A 17,998-nucleotide genomic window follows, 5' to 3' on the forward strand; every position below is an offset into this window, starting at 1 on the left:
CCCTGCTTCTATGTATTTCTATTAACATATTTACCTGTATAAAATATTTTGATATTGGTATTAATGCCACTAACTTCTCAGGAATGTCTAAAATTAAATATTTTAATAATTAATATTATAATTTGTATCCTTATAAAACATAATGTTTGTGTCTGTATTTCTGTAGCTTGGGACATCGTTAAAAGCGGAACCAATATGGCTCCGCTTTTCAGTGGTGCTTCTTATATATCAAAAAAAGTTTTGAAACTATTTTTGGAGTATATGTAGTTAGGAATTTGCCTACCCTTGTCAAAAAATTGTATATGCATTTTTAGGGCTGCTCTAAAAGTTATATAAGATTTGACCTTAAAAAAAGATATTAATATCGTACTGCATTTTGTTGAAAAAATATATATTAAGGTTACCTAGCAGATCCAATTGAGGTGCTTCAAATTCTTCTTGGGTGTAGGTTCCTAAAATTAAAATAAGTCTTTTTAAAAACCTTAGTAAATCAGAAAGTATTTTTTTCAGGGAGGGAAAATTTGTTAAAATTTTAGTACCCAAAGTTTTATAATCAGGCTCATTCGCGATCCTTTTCAAAATAGTTTTTTACTTACAGGCAACATTGGGATTATGTGCTTTAAATTATCTATAACACAAAGTAGAACGATGTCTGTCTGTCTGTTTGTCTGTTTGTTTGTCTGTCTGTTTGTTTGTACCAAAGGATCTCGCTAACCGCTGAACCGATCGGGTTCTCCTTAACAGGGTAGCTTCTCATAGGTCCCGGGAAGGTTTATAAATATTTTCTTGGGGGTGGAACACCCCGAATCCCCCCAAAAAATTAAAAATACCCCCCCCCCCCCAAAAAAAAAGCCGCTAGTTTTCTTATAATTTGATAGAGTTTTTTTTGCAGATTCCCTAAAAGTGCTCAGTCAAGTACAAAATCCTATCCTCCCCCCATTTTGAACTATTGATTTTAATAAAAAGATTCTCGGGGGGGGGGGGGGGTGGTCCATTCTCTTTTGAAGGAAAAAGGCCCCAAGGTTTCTTTTCACAAAATGAATTAAATAAACACCTGGAATTATCAAATGAGGTTCGGTTGGTTCAAATACAAAAATTTCGTCTATATCTGGTGACCTGGAAATAAATAAAAAGATTAAATCTTTTGGGAATAGTCCCTTTCGTAACATCGCCCCATAAGGGGCGATTCGTCGTATTTTTAAAATTGCTTTTTATGGGTTATTTTATGATAGAGCCCCCCACAGGGGCTAGAAATAGGAGAAAAGCTACTGTGAAAAATTCAAAGAATCGCCCCATAAGGTACGATGTTACGAAAGGGACTATACCCAATCTTTTTTCTTTGTTTCTTGCTTCTAGATGCTCTGTATTTTAAAAGAAATCGAGTCAAAACCATTCATAAAGCATACAAATAGTATTTTAAAATCTTTAGTATGCCAGAGTTAATTTACTTTTAAAAACTTACTTCAGTTTGGTTTTCTGCCAGGCGCTTGGACTTGTAATCGTAAATATTGTTGGATCTGGAAGCTTTAGAATCTTTTTCTAAAACAATTAAAATGTAAAAAAATTCCAAGTAACATAATAATTTTGCCAATTAAGACCATGACTCGGCATCGTATTATAAACAGCTTTCCGCGGATATAAAATGTACAATTATAAGAATAAAACCAGTTTTTTAGCCCCGAGGTGCCGAAGGCACGGGTTTTACATGGCTCCTGTGGCCACCATGATGGATGGATAAAAAAAATATTTCATTAAAAGTTGCTTATTTGTGATATCTAAAAAGTTAGCAAATTTTTAACTGTATCTTTCAAACAACTAAAATTGGAGGCAATAAACTAATAGATTAAATCAACTTAAGAGCAAATAATGAAATAACCCTAATAGTTCACTATTTTCGGAATTAAAACTTGACGAGGAAAATGTTACTAATGCTATTTAAACAGTTATCAGAAAACTATAAAATTTGTGGTGTATTATATATTGTAAATATAAGAGTATGTTTACATCTACTTCAGTTAAGACCGTTAAACCTGGCACTTCTATAACTACCCGAAAGGACGTCCAATGAATTTGGAGGTGCAGTAGCCACCCCCAAAATTATGAATTTAGAATTTTTACCACCACATAAAATTAAAAAGCATGGACGTCCTTGCCTATATGATATTAAGATTACCCCCGTAGGCACCCCCAAAATTTTGAATTTTTATCCCACCTCCCCCAAATGAAAAAGCTTGGAAGCCCTTGACTACCCTAATCCTTAACTGGAAATCCAGTTTTAAATCCAGGGACTGGAACTTAAAAAGAAAGATTCTAAAGTCCCTCCACAGATTATGACGTCATATGACATATACTCTGTGATTGACCAATGGTAAAATTTATGCTGGCCTCTCATTGGTTGTTTTATCATCTGGAGTTATAATCTGTTGAGGGACTTTAATCATCTTCCTTAAAAAGCCCCCCCCCCACCCCTCTGCCTGGTAACAAAGGTAACCCTCTAATTCTACCAGAAGCTATGGAAATAAATAAAGGGAGCTTAACCCCCCCCCCCCCCCTAGGAACAATTATATATAAAACACATACAACTACCTGGTCCCAGTGGTGGGGAATTATTTCGTCTAATAGCAAATTGCTTTCTGCTCAAATCTAGATACTTGGCTGTGTTTATATTTCCGTCGCTATTGGCTGATATTCAAAGACCCAATTAAAAATAGGCACCAATGGACATGCTGCTAAATAACCCCTGTCCTCTCTATTCTTTTACTTTAATCTCGAAACAATAAAACTTCAGAATGGAGCCCGACCATTAGTTTAGCATTAAATTATATCTCCAGGTAATGATACAAGGTTTGATGGTTCTAACTGTATTAGCTAGAACCCATACAGCAGTATATATAATTCAGGGATGGAGAAGTGTTTTGAAAAAAATTAACTTGTGCAATAGAACAATCTATTTAACTTTAATTCAAGCTTTTGTTGTTATTTTCTTAATGGATCTTTTAATAATAAGGATTTTTTGAATTAATGTTAGTAAAAATAAGGTTCAAAAACAGCGAAGCCTTGTGAAACTACAAATTAAAACAAAGAGACAGGAGATAGAGTAGGGTGAGAAAGATAGATAGAGAGAGAGAGAAAGAAGGGGAGAAAGAGAGAGAGAGAGAGAGAGAGAGAGAGAGAGAGAGAGAGAGAGAGAGAGAGAAAGAGAGAGAAAGAGAGAGAGATAGAGAGAGAGAAAGAAAGAAGGGGAGCTGAGGAAGAGAGAGAGAGAGAAAGAAAGAAAGAGAGAGAGAGAGAGAGAGAGAGAGAAGAGAGAGAGAGAGAGAGAGAGAGAGAGAGAGAGAGAGAGAGAGAGAGAGAGAGAGAGAGAGAGAGAGAGAGAGAGAGAGAGAGAGAGAGAGAGAGAGAGAGGGTGAGAGAGATAGATGGAGAGAGAGAGAGAGAGAGAGAGAAAGTGAAAGAACAGGAGGGGAGGGATAGGTTATTAGCAAAATAGCAAACATAGATTTTGTGTTACAGAAGGACAGACAAACGGACGTAATCATCCTTGCTTTATTATAATATTTGTATTTTTCTTTGAAAACAATCTCACATTTTCTATTATATATTATCAAAGGCTGCACAGTTTTATCAAATATCGAGGGCTCGATTCTCAAAATTCTTTTTGGACTTTTATTAACACACAATAAAATATTTGAGTTTTATGCATTATTTCGATTTAGAACCTATTTACTGGACAACGGATTAAAGTGTCAATTTTATAGGGCAAGTAAATTTTTATAGGGCAAAACTGACCAAAATTTAGGCAATTAACCTAAAATAATTTTCTACTTTTAAGTATTGGACTGTATGTGAAATAAATTACTTATACCTTTTCTCTCTTTGGTTTGTTTGCTTCGTCGATTTCTTTCAGCTTCTAAATTGAAGGAAAAAATAATAATGATTTTTGATGTTAATTTAATTCCAGCTATTTCTTTATGTTCACATACATATGTTTGTCGATTAAAAAGAAAATTTGGGAATAGTCCCTTTCGTGGCAACGCCCCTTAAGAGTGTTAGGCAATTGACCCCGCAGGGTTCGAGCCCCCCGCAGGGGCTAGAAATAGGAGAAAAGCTACTGTGAAAAAAAGAATCGCCACTTAACCCTTTACAGTCGGGCCCCTTGCCGCACCTTAATCGGTCGGGAGTAGGGAGGGGGGGGGGGCGTTCAACGCCCCCTTATTATTTCAGTTCCTATTAGAGCTAGAGGTCTAAATTTTTTCTTGCAAGACCCCTGTTTGATAATGAATTTCCGACCTTTCATAAGTCTAAGTCAATTTTCGCTTCCTTCACCCTTTTATTTAACAACCTTTGTTATTAGGTCTTTTTTTACTTAAAAATTTCGAACGGCTGTAATTTTCTTATTTTTGAAGCTAGAAGAACAATTTTTTCTAGAAAATGTTTATCTTAATGTAAATTTTACATTATAAATATCAAAATAAAAATTTCAGCGGCCGCAGCTGTACTTGGCAGCTGCCAGCCGCCGCAGTCGGCGGTCGGCGGAAATTTTAATACGTTCTGTAGGCATGTAAGAAAAGCTTAAGTTTAAAATTTGAAGTCTCTAAGTCAAAAATTGCGGCCACAGGAGCCTTTTAAAGATTTCTGGAGACCTGCAGGATCAAGACCTGCAGGATCATACCTGGAACCTGAAAGTGACTTGAACACCTGTATTTCATTTTAGTATTTTGGTATGGTAAAATGCTTTGTTTTAGTCAAAAAATATTTTTGCTTTTTACCTAGATGACCATGCCAGGTTTGCTGGCATCCTGTGCCCGCCAGGATGGATATATTCAAAAAATTCCAACTCTCAGTTATGTGCCATACCCATACTTAAAAAGTCACGCAGTTTGGGCTCTTTATCTTTCACGCACAGAAAATGAGATAGAAAAAACAGGATGGGGGGCGTTCAACGCCCCCCTCCCCGACCGTTAAGTGTTAAGGAGCGTTACCACGAAAGGGACTATACCCGAAAATTTTAATATATTTCGTCCCTAGCTCTATAGGTTTCTTATTTTACACCGAATAGCTTGAAACCTTCCATGGACCATTATAGTAAACTGGAAAGAAAGATCGGTCCATCAGTTAACGAGATATTTATAGACACACACACACATACATTTAACTACTCTATACGATAGGTTTTGAAATAAAAGTTACTTTAGTATGTAAGTATGTATGTTAGACTTTCAAATAAGTAAATTTACCTTTATTATTTCTTTTATGCATTTATAAATCAACCAATAACACTTTTCATAACTCTAAAAAAAAAAAATTATTTATATTTGTTATTTGAAGCTTGATGTTAAATAATTAGCAATCGAAAGCCACAGAGGAGCATTTTCACAATTTTTATTTATTAGCGGATAGGCCCCTAGAGGCCTCTAAGGACACCTGAGGAGGGGTTAGGGTTGATTTAGATTAAAAAAAGAAATAATAATTGGAAGGGGTCAATATCCCACGTTTTTTAAATTTTTGTTAAAAAAGTTTGGGTAGGAGTGTGGTGGTATCCTCTCCCCCCAAAAAATTATCTATACCGAGGACCTATGAGAAGCTACCCTATAAAGGATAATCATATCGATTCGGTGGTTAATGAGATCCTTCGGTACACACACACTCAAATACACACACACACAAACAAACACACACAAACAAATCCTGTTACTTTCTAATGAGGATAATAGTTATTTCTTTCATCGTATTATAAACCGCTTTCCGCGGATATAGAATGTACAATTATAAGATTAAAACTATTTTTTTAGCCCCGAGGTGCCGAAGGCACAGGCTAAAAAAACTGGTGTTAATCTTATGATTGTACACTTCTATATTCGTAGAAAGCTGGATATAATACGATGCTAGTCATAGTGTGGTAGGGTGAAGCGTTTCAACCCTACAACGCGAGTTCGATTCAAAAGAGCCTTAAGGATTCTATCAATAAAGAACTACAAGTAGTTACTGTTGAAGAGATATATTTGAACTGAATGCATATACAACAAAGTTACTAGTTTATATACAAAATAGATTATAAATGGGTTAGGTAGAGAAGGGTGTGGGGGAGATGGGGAGAAGCCCCATTCAGGTGAGCAGTAGAGTGGTAGGCTCCCGTAGGGAGTAAGGTAGATGTCTCCCGGAAAAGGGTAGGTTGCTGGAGGCATGAAGGGGAGAGGGGCAGCGCCCCTCCCATTATCAGCGGTGTCCAAGTTGACCGCCGTCTCTGATGTGTAGACAATGACCAGAAAGGGGCTGGGCAGAATTGTGATAAGCTGGGATTAGCGTCGGGGTGTTATTTGGTAAACACGGAGCATCGCATACTCTGGAAAAGGCTTGTCCGTATGCCGCCTACCACAATAGTTCTTTTTTGTATGGATGAGAACCGGTTCCTATCCACCGGATTCGAATGAATAAGAGAAAAATATAGAACACAATAAATACCTTTGGATCTTTATACATGCTAGGATCCTGTATTTCTATGTCTGGTACAGCTGGATGGAATTTACCTAAACCAGTAAGTTATATTTGTTTTAAAATTAGACTTTTGGTTATTTTAAAAAGTTTATTTTTTACAAGAAATGGGGCACTTGGAGAGGGGGAGAAGGAATTGCCCCGATTTTTATGGGAAGATTTCTCTTGGGAGGGTGGTGGTATCCTCCTCGATCGAGGACATATGAGAAAATAGATTATAAAGAAGAACCATATCGGTTCGGCAGATAGTGAGATCTTTCGGTCTACACAGGCAGAGAGGCAGACAGAGATAATTTAACTTTATTATAAAGATGAACATGAATTTGGCTCAAAGGCTTTCTATCATTGAACATAATCTTTCTTGTTTGCACAAAAACAAGGATGACAACATCTATAAAAGCGAATATCTGAAATGGGAGAAAACGAATATTAAAACTCGTAGAGCGTCAAATAATGTCTAAACAAAATTGTAGGTAAATTTGTTGCAAAACTGATACATGTCAGTGTTTAAGGACATACTGCCGTTTTTAGGACTTGATAATAGAGATGCTTTGCTTATTACACGACACCTTGTTGTAATAGGAATCAGTGTTTGAAAATTCAGATGAATAGGACAATTTTAACATTAATTTTTTTTTGTCAAAAAGTAATAAATTGGCTTGTGTAAAATGGACGGCCATTCTGGTAATGATTATAGAGTTGCTACGCTTTCTAAATCGTACCTAACTACTACAGCAATCATCATGCAAAGTTTGAAATCGATAGGACAATTCTAACATGCCTAAATCAACGAAAAAAGCAATCTGGCGGACATACGGACCTTCCTTAATTATAGAAAAGCTTCGCTTGTTAAGAAAAGTTTGAATACTACCTAATAAAGAGAGCTTATCTCCACATTCAAAACTATTTTCCAGCTTTTCAACAATTTTTCTTAACATTATTTTCATTTTTATTTTATTTTTAAAAAGCAAGGCTTATTTTATCTTACCAAAATACTAAAATATCCTCTAGTAGTACATCCTCATATTAAATACAGGTGTTCAAATCAATTTCAGGTTCCAGGTATGATCCTGCAGGTCCTGATCCTCGAGGTCTCCAGAAATCTTTAAATGGCTCCTGTGGCCTCAATTTTTTACTTAGAGACTTCAAATTTTAAACTTAAGCTTTTCTTACATGTCTACATAACGTATTAAAATTTCATAAAGATCCGCCGCCGTTTTCCCGCCGACCGCCTACTGCGGCGGCTGGCAGCTGCCAAGTACAGCTGCGGCCGCTGAGATTTATATTTTGATATTTGAAATATAAAATTCACATAAAGATTAACATTTTCTGCAAAAAAATTTTTATTCTAGCTTTTAAAATAAAAAAAATTACAGCCGTTTGAAATTTTTAAGTAAAAAAGGACCTAAAAACAAAGGTTGTTAAATAAAAGGGTGAAGGAAGCGAAAAATGACCTTGACTTACTTAACCCTTAACGGTCGGGGGGGGGGGGGGGGGCGTTGAACGCCCCCCCATCCGGTTTTTTCTATCTCATTTTCTGTGTGTGAAAGATAAAGAGCAAAAACTGCTTGACTTTTTAAGTATGGGTATGACACATAACTGAGAGTTGGAATTTTTTGAATATCTCCATCCTGGCGGGCACAGGATGCCAGCAAACCTGGCAGGGTCATCCAGGTAAAGAGCAAAAATATTTTTTTGACTAAAACAAAGCATTTTATCATAACAAAATACTAAAAAATCCTCTAGTAGTACATCCTATGATCCTGCAGGTCCTGATCCTCCAGGTCTCCAGAAATCTTTAAAAGGCTCCTGTGGCCGCAATTTTTGACTTGGAGACTTCAAATTTTAAACTTAAGCTTTTCTTACATGTCTACATAACGTATTAAAATTTCATGAAGATCCGCCGCCGTTTTCCCGCCGACCGCCGACTGCGGCGGCTGGCAGCTGCCAAGTACAGCTGCGGCCGCTGAAATTTATATTTTGATATTTCTAATGCAAAATTTACATAAAGATAAACATTTTCTGGGAAAAAAATTTTCTTCTAGCTTCAAAAATAAGAAAATTACAGCCGTTTAAAATTTTTAAGTAAAAAAAGACCTAAAAACAAAGGTTGTTAAATAAAAGGGTGAAGGAAGCGAAAATTGACTTAGACTTATAAAAGGTCGGAAATTCATTATCAAACAGGGGACTTGCACAAAAAAATTTAGCCCTCTAGCTCTAATAGGAACTGAGATAATTAGGGGGGGCGTTGAACGCCCCCCCCCCCCCCCCCCCCCCCGACCGATTAAGGTGCGGCAAGGGGCCCGACTGTAAAGGGTTAATGTCGGAAATTCATCATAACACAGGGGACTTGTACAAAAAAATTTAGCCCTCTAGCTCTAATAGGAATAGGAGGGTGGAGAATGGGTCATCTTGATATAAAATGGAGCATACTAACTTTTTATCTTATTTGTCCTCTTCTAGATTGATGGGTATAAAAACAAGAACAAGAACATTATAGCTGCTTAGTTTCAGGAAATAGAAGATAGAAACAGTACAACAGAAGAAATTAAGATTCACTAATATTCTTTAATGTGCATTATTCATATTTTGAAGCCACCCTGCACAATTTATTATCTAACAGACAACTAAGGTTTTCCTCTTACGCTTTCTGTTTTTAGGTTCTAACTTTGCACCTTTAATGATTTCTTCAGTTTATTAATGGATAAAAGAATCCCATTTTTAATGACATTGAAAGTTTGAAACCTTTTTTCTGTCAGGCTGCTATTTCGATTATTTTCCACTAGAATAAAACCGGTTATAAGCAAGAAAAAATACATGTATCAAATTGTAATTAAGAAAATTGTCACTATAAAAAAAAAGAAACTTCGCAACTCAGGGTCAATAGAAAAGGAATATATAATTTTAAATTTCTATATTACAAAACAAACATTTTCATACAATTTATATTTACACAAATTTAAGAAAGGATTTTTTAAAGAGAAGCTTAGGTTTTATAAAGTAATAATAGGATAAATCTCTGACGTATTTTTGGATAATCCAACCAATATAAAACCACATAATTTTCTGATATTTTGTTGATATTCTTTAGAATTGATAACACAGTAGGAAAAATTATAAATAAACATTTAAGAATGATAAAATAATATTGGCTTAATTGCTTTTACTATATTGAGTTCCAACTGTTGAGAGTAAAATTTTTTCAACTGTCTATATTTTGCATCGTATAACAAACAGCTTTCCTCGAATAATAAAATGAAAAAAATATATGTATCAACCAGTTGTATAAGCCAGAAGAGGTCGAAGGCCCGGGCTAGCAAAACTAATTTTAATTCTATTATTTTTATTTTCATATTCGTAGAAAATTGTCTGTAATATTATGCTAATGTTTATAAGAGGGTGTAACTTTTGTCTAGAGGTGATTTCTTTCAGAAGGGTGGTTGTGCACACTCCCAAAGCGGTTGGCAAGACCCTTTGGTACTCATAGAAACACAGATAAGATCTCGGTAACCACTGAACCGATTGGATTCTACTCTTGAGGGTATATACCTATTGATCCTGTGGTGGTTAGCCTCTTGGGGCAAAGCCCCTAGAGGCTAGGGGCGAAGCCGCTAGTAGATATATAAAGGGCATACTATTTGCTTCCCAATTGCAAAGACCTAAAATTCTGCAGACGAGAAAGAATTTGCTTTCTAATTTCACCTGTTAAATGCTTTCTTTTACTTTTTGAAAAACAAAAGGACAATTTTTGCCTGCACCCGACTGTATTTACATTTTTGAAAGATTAATTTTGAAAGGTCATAGATACATTCAGCGAGGGAGGGGACATTCGGTTGTTTATTACACTTGTCCCCAAAGTGTTATAATAGCAATTTCTTATGCGTTTGCTCAACAACTTTGGGAACTTTTGATGAATTTTGTTTGGTTTGTGAACTGGTTGAGTGTCTAAACATTTCAGCCATTTATTGTTATCTTCAGAAGGTGTAATTGGGGCTTTACAATAATCTATTGGCCATTGTCTTATCCCTTTAGATCCCTCAATACATTTCATGCAGTTATATTTAGAGTAGCTTCGTATTTGAAAACAAAATACACAGACAAATGAAATAAATGAAATGAATATGTGTAAAAAAAAATGAAATTTCCTGTCTGAACATAAAATATAACCAGCTCGTTCTATATCATCTGCGGTTAGCATCTAGAAAATAAAATCTAGGGCTCGGCAGCCGCCTGTAAGCCTCAGGGAAATAAACCTTTTGCAATTTAAAAAATCAGCTAGGAGTCTAAACAAGAACCAAATGTGATAACCTCCCTTTAAAAAAATAATTCAAAACATCCAATCCGATTTAGGCTTAGTCGTGGTTGCCGAGCCCTGATAAAATTAGTCCAGAATTAAAACAGCTTTAACAAGCTTAATTTATTTTTGAAAAAAGTTGGGGTTAAATATTTTTTTTTATTTCTGATAAAAATATATTCATTATTTCTTGGATCTTACACCAGATTATATTTTTTTTCTCTAAAATAACGACCCCCCCACTTCTACTCATCCCCTCCCTTTCTAATGGATGAACGAACTGACCCATCAGTGTGGTACATATTGGCAACAATAATTGACGACAAATATATATCCACTCATACTATAACCATTTTTCTCATAAATCAATCCCCCCAAAAAAGATTATCATTTACATTTGGTAAAAATCAGAATTTTTTTTCTCGCATTCATTCGAATCCGGTGGATAGGAACCGGTTCTCATCCATGCGAAAAAACCATGTCTAGCATCGTATTATAACCAGCTTTCTACGAATATAGAAATGTACAATCATAAGATTAAAACCAGTTTTTTTAGCCCGTGCCTGCGGCACCTTGGGGCAAAAAAAAACTGGTTTTAATCTTATAATTGTACACTCTATATCCGCGGAAAGCTGTTTATAATACGATGCGAGAAATAACTATTATTTTTTTTCTTACCTTTGGATTCTTTTCTCGATATGGAACAGCAAATTTCTGAAAACATATTAATCTTAGCAAACACAGAAATAAATTTTTGCGGTGTTTCCCTCAAGGTATCTACAGAACCCGTTCTCCCCCCACTGCTTTATTTTCGAGTAAAAAAATTAAAATAAGAAGGAGTGGGTGGAGTTGATCTTTCTGTGTGCAACCCCTGCAGGTTCTATACCTTCTATGCCCTAGCACTGCACGGCTAAAAGTACCCACTATAAAATCTAACCAAAACTCAAAAGTAATTAACAAATGGGCGAAAAACTACACCATTCTCCCCTTAATTTCAATTTATTATGCTATGAACTTTAAGGGAAACTGCCGAATTTGTCTTATTTGTAATCGTAGAATCTCTATAATTTTGTTATTCCAATGCAATGCTCTGTCAATATCTTCTTTTGACAGAATCTATTGTAAGTTTGTTATTTTTTTTGTATATCTAAAGTTTTATCAATAACTTTTAAATAAAAGAAAATAAGATTCTACAGATTTTTAAAAAAGGGAAAGTTAAAATATCCAATAATAATAAAAATTGTGTAACACAATAGGTTTATTTAAAAAGATTTTCAATATATTGGATAACTATAAGTTTGGTTTTACAAGGATTAAAAATACTAAGGCAATGCATCTTAAAGTTACCCATTTCATTTTTTTGAGTGTCTAAAATTTTTCCTAAACGGAGTTGTTATGTTTGTTAGTGCATCAGCTTTATAAGAAATGTACATATATCCTAAATTATTTTAACCCCACCGACAAGGTTTCGTGATTTTTTGTACTTTTCACAGTTTTACCTACTTATTTTTAGATACTAATTTACAGTCTTATTTCATTAGTTAGCTCTAATAACTTATTTAAACAGGTTAGAATTGTCTTATTGATTTCAAACAGTTAAGTACGACTTATAAATCGCAACAACTCTATAATCGTTACCAGAAAGTCCGTACGTCCATTTAAAACATGCAAATTTATTTTACTTTTTTTAAAAACAAATTATTGTATGTTAAAATTATCCGATTCATCTGATTTTAGGTATACTGATTCCTAATACAACAAGGTACAATGTTATAAGCGATGCATCTTTATAATCAAGTCCCAAAAATGTAAGCATGTCCTTAAATAGTTTCATGTATTGAAGCTGTTTTACAAAAAAAATACATATAATTATGTTTCTACTTATGCAATAATATTCTGCTTGTTCAGTTCTGACACTTTACAAGTGTTAACATTCGTTTGTCCTTCCATTTCAGAGCTTCGCTTTTATGGATGTTGTCATCCTTGTTAAAGATATAAAAGAGTGGCTAATTCATAGCTGTTAAGCCTTAGGTAATTTTTTGCATACCTATGTGTATATCTTACAAAATAGCATAGGAAACATAAACGGTTTGATTGTAGAGAAGCTACGCTTGTAAAAGTATGTGGAAATATTTTATAACCTGTAGAAGTTGGCTAACTTTATTGGAATCATTGATTTTCCCAGCTTCAAGACCTGCTGAAACTAACTAAAATAGAAAATTCATGTTATTTTGTGTATCTATCTATCTATCTATCTATCTATCTATCTATCTATCTATCTATCTATCTATCTATATATCTATCTATCTATCTATCTATCTATCTATCTATCTATCTATCTATCTATCTATCTATCTATCTATCTATCTATCTATCTATCTATCTATCTATCTATCTATCTATCTATCTATCTATCTATCTATCTATCTATCTATCTATCTATCTATCTATCTATCTATCTATCTATCTATCTATCTATCTATCTATCTATCTATCTATCTATCTATCTATATATCTTTTTATCTATCTATTTATCTATCTCACCTGCCAACCAAATAAAGAACAGCCCATATGCTTGAAAATAGCTTCAGCCTAAAAAGTGATTAACGTCAATTCTTAAATAGAGTGGTCTAACTTTATCTTTTTGTCAAAGTTTAAAGCACTGTGATACATTAAAAGGTTGCGTGATTTTTACATAGTTTCTATAAAGTGAATAAAAAGTTTTTCAATAAAAATCTGTATTAGGTAAGAAAACTGCTACGAAGAAAGAAACTTTTTATTGTCATCGATATCAAGGCAAAAACATAAAGAAAGAAAATGATGGATTTTATACTAAAATGATATTGGCAGTATTGATACACATGTGCTAAATAGCCTAAAACCTGTTCTAGAACAATATTCTGCTTTTTCTACAGTTTATGATGTCTTACTGAACAAAATTATTTATTCAAATATGTATATACAAACATATCTAAAGTATAGATGTATTTACAGATAACTACCTCCAACCCTTTTCCAATGACCTTTTTTCGTCTGCTACCAATTTGTTTTCTGACGATACCCTTAGTTGATTTTCAATGACCCAAATGAGAGTCGGCACAAGGACTCTGCGATGTGGAGATACAGTTATTTAACCCTTCCCCCTCTAGTGTTTTACTCTAATAGCATACAAGAAAACAAGGATGACTTAACATCCATAAAAGCGAAGCACTGAAACGGTAGGACAAACGGACATTAACACTTGCATATTGTCAGAACTTAATAATCAGAATATAAATGTATAAGAGTCGAAGCAAAATTGTAAGTAAATTTGTTGAAAAACTGGTTGATACAGGATAATGTTTATGGACATACTTACATTTTTAGGACTTAAATATACTAAATAGTACCTAACTACTACAGGAATCACCATGATAAGTTTAAAATCGATAGGACAATTATAACATGCCTAAATTATCGAATAAAGCTATCCGTTTCGGACGGACGGACGGACGGACGGACCGGCCCTAATTATAGAAAAGCTTCGATTTTCAATATGAATGCCTCCTTTCAAGGAATCTTTTTAATTAGTGCAAATGATTAAGTAGGAAATATTAGTGAGAATGCTGATTAAGAAAACAAGGATGAAAACATCCATAAATAGCGAAGCTCAAAAATTATTAAAAAACATCTGAAAAAAATGATTTATAGAGTATGTCGTATATGTAGAATATTGACCTAATTAATCCCTAAAAATTGCAGCCGTCTATCTTGAATAAGTTTCGAAAAAATCACAAAAACCCAAAATCTATGACTCTATCTAGCACCCCAATTAATATACAAATCTTAATGAAAACTAGTAAACATATGTAGAATATGAATATATTTAATCACTAAAAATTTCAGTTGTCTGTCTTAAAAAGATAACGAGAAAATTACGAAAACGTAAAAATAAAGGAAACGATCTGGCACCCAAATTAACAGACAGATGGACAAAACAATGTATATATAAGATGAGCATATGTTATAGGAATCTGCACTAAAAATGTCAGCTGTCTATCTTTTATAGATATTAATTAGGGACAAACGGACATTTGGAATTATAGAGTAGCTTCGCTACTAAAAAGGAGCTAACAAAATATGAATGATTTCTGTTTTGACACTTTTTGCTTAATTAATAAATAAACGTAATACGTATAGATGTTGTATAACCCAGACAACTACCTTGCCCAGGTCTTGGGGACCTTTGTTGTACCTATGCTAGAGGATTGTTTTGCGACTTGGCTGTGTTAATATTTACGATGCTATTGGCTCATATTCAAATACCCAATTGAAAGTCGAGTCAGGGTTCACAGGGTGGAGACAAACATTTTTTTAACCCCATCCCCCTCTATTGTTCTACTCTAATAATTTTATATGATTTTCTATGAGTTCTTTTCCAATGGTTATAAAATTACTTGGATATAGTATCAGATTTTCCCTTACTCTAATAAAATGATTGTTTCAGCTGCTATTGTTAAATAACGATGCACCCTCCTTTATTTTACCCCATCCCCATCCTTAATCAAGCCATTAGCTGATGACTATATTAGCACCTAAATGGACGTTTATATTTCCTTGTGCCAACATCCACATATATCTATTTATCCATTTATATTTCAGAGATATATTAATTTATGTTAATAGAACAAATATTAATAACTCACTAGAACGAAAATAAATCCCCTCACCTATTAAAGTAAAACACTAGAGGAGGAAGGGGTTAAATAACAGTATGTCCCCATCCCAAGGACCCTGTGACGACTCTCAATTGTGTCTTTGAAAATCAATCAATAGCGTCGGGCATATTTACACATTCATGTAGCAAAAAACAATTTGTTATTAGACGAGAAAGGTCCTTGGAAAAGAGGGGCAGGTAGTTATCTGTATATACATAAATACTACTCCCACAACTATTTTGAAATAAAAAATGAAAATAAATATGCGTTTAGTACAGAATGTTTGCCTTTTATTTTTGACCGTTTGTACATCCATAATTTTTTGTGTATTTCACAACTTGTTAATGTTTTTATCCTTTTTAAAAACTTATATGAGTGCTTTGCTACTTTTGAATGTTGTTACCCTTGTTTAAAAAACTTACAATAGGTCCTTGCACAACATTTCTGTTACACACAACTAATATACATTTGTTTTTAGCATCAAACATTATTATCTAAAGTTTAATTTTCAATAATTTTATTTGTCTTTAACTTTAATAGTTGTGAGTAATTTAAACCTAGATAAATCTATTTTGTAACACTTTTTAAAAGGGAAGCTTTTCTATCATTAGGGAAGGTCAGTACGTCCGAAACGGTTATCACTTTTCGTTCATTTAAACAGGTTAGAATTATCTTATCGATTTCAAACTTTGCATGATGATTCCTTTATCAGTTAGGTATGACTTAGAAAGCGCAGCAACTATATAATCAAGTCCTGAAAATGTAAGTATGTCCTTAAATTGTATCATGTATTAAAGATGTTTTTTCAACAAATTTACTTACAAGTATTTTAGTCTCATGCATTAATATTCTGCTTATTCAGTTCTGACACCCTACAAGTGTTAATGTTTGTTTGTCCTTTCGTTTCAGAGCTTCGCTTTTGTGGATGTTGTAAACCTTGTTAAAGTTGAGTTATAAAATATTTATTAAGATGGAGTTTTATTGTTGTTTTATTTGAACAATTTCACCATATTGTTATTTGTATGATTAAAATCATAGTGCCAATTCTTACATTATTTAATATACTAAATGGCTATCCATACGTTAGATGTGGAAAATCTTAGCTTTTAAATAATAGATGATATTATTGATAACAGCGATTTTTACACAATCATAATTTTATACTGTAGAGTCTGATTGATTATCCGCTAGATTAGTACCGGTTCTCAGCTATACTGAAAAATCATGTATAGTATCATATAACAGACAAATGACAATTTATCCCAAATACCAAATAAAAATCATAAATTGATAATAGCCTGACTCTTCGGCCTCTAGGGAAAAACAAAACTGGTTTAAATTTTGCAATTTTTCATTTTATTATCCGCGGAAAGCTGGCTGTTATACGCTTAGATAAATAACTATTTCAGTATGACACAGAATCCTATAATTTCCCGGTTATCAACTATACTGAAAAATCCTGTATCGTATGGTGTTAAATAAACGATACGATTATACGATAAATAACTATTAACTGATCGAAGCACAGAAAAAAAGAAATTACTGAGTGAAATAAAAATACTCAATGAAAAAATTCTTTCCTAAACAAAAATTGCTGATACTTCACATTTTTTTCCAAGCAAACATATCCTTAATTTATCAAAGAAATTGTAGGGAGAGGGGGAAATTCGCAATTTTACAATTTTTTTAAAGCGAAGCTTTTCTATAATTAAGGTCGGTCCATACGTCCGTCCGTCTGTCTGATAGTGTCAGAACTGAATAATCAGAATATGAATGTATAAGAGTCGAATCAAAGTTGTAAGTTTGTCTTACTGTTTCAGTGCTTCGCTTTTATGGATGTTGTCATCCTTGTTTATTAACAATTTTTATGTTTTTAAATCATCCGATTGTTCTGATTTTTTGAATACTGATTCCTATTACAATAAGATACAATATTTTGAGCATCTCTACAATCAAGTCCAAATAATGTCATTATGTCCTTAAACAGAATCTGTATTCAAGAAGTTTTGCAACAAATTTATGTATAATTTTGTCAAAACTTATATACTCATACTTTGTATATTTAGCTATGATACTCTAGTTATCATCTAGCTAGAGTTAATGTTCGTCTGTATTATCGTTCTAGAGCTTCGCTTTTATGAATGTTGTCATCCTCGTTATATTATTTTTAATCGCTAAGCTGTTCATTATTTTTGGTCTGTATGTCTGTAATGGAATATTTCTATTTTAGCAATAATTTTCAATTAAATTTGTCTGATGTAATGAGAATATTACAGGTGGGAGTGTAATAGGGCGTATCCACTACCCTGACAAAATAAATGTGTATGGTTACACGCCATGACAAAGGGTCGACAACTCCCCCCCCCCCCCCCCAAAAAAAAACCAATGGGGTGTATAGTTAAAAAGTAACACCCCCCTTTTGACAATAATCTAGAGCTCACAATACCATCCCCAACCCCCCTCCACTAAATCTCCCTTAACAGATTATGACAACATACGATAAAATAACCAATGA

The 17,998-nt window shown here is 33.8% G+C and overlaps 2 long non-coding RNA genes across 2 annotated transcripts; both read right to left on the bottom strand.

Moving 5' to 3' along the window:
• Positions 1 to 3,859: 3,859 nt before the first annotated feature.
• On the bottom strand, positions 3,860 to 7,430 carry LOC145324119 (uncharacterized). Its single transcript, XR_013881188.1, has 4 exons — positions 7,364 to 7,430; positions 6,463 to 6,527; positions 5,238 to 5,291; positions 3,860 to 3,910 (listed from the first exon to the last, which is right to left on the bottom strand). It is a non-coding gene; the product is annotated as an uncharacterized LOC145324119 (long non-coding RNA).
• Positions 7,431 to 9,155: 1,725 nt separating this feature from the next.
• On the bottom strand, positions 9,156 to 13,374 carry LOC145324120 (uncharacterized). Its single transcript, XR_013881189.1, has 5 exons — positions 13,331 to 13,374; positions 12,928 to 12,993; positions 11,465 to 11,500; positions 10,586 to 10,690; positions 9,156 to 9,167 (listed from the first exon to the last, which is right to left on the bottom strand). It is a non-coding gene; the product is annotated as an uncharacterized LOC145324120 (long non-coding RNA).
• Positions 13,375 to 17,998: the final 4,624 nt, after the last annotated feature.

Source organism: Acartia tonsa, chromosome 7 (assembly GCF_053477335.1).
Source record: "Acartia tonsa isolate MP-2025a chromosome 7, ASM5347733v1, whole genome shotgun sequence".
Taxonomy (NCBI): domain Eukaryota; kingdom Metazoa; phylum Arthropoda; class Copepoda; order Calanoida; family Acartiidae; genus Acartia; species Acartia tonsa.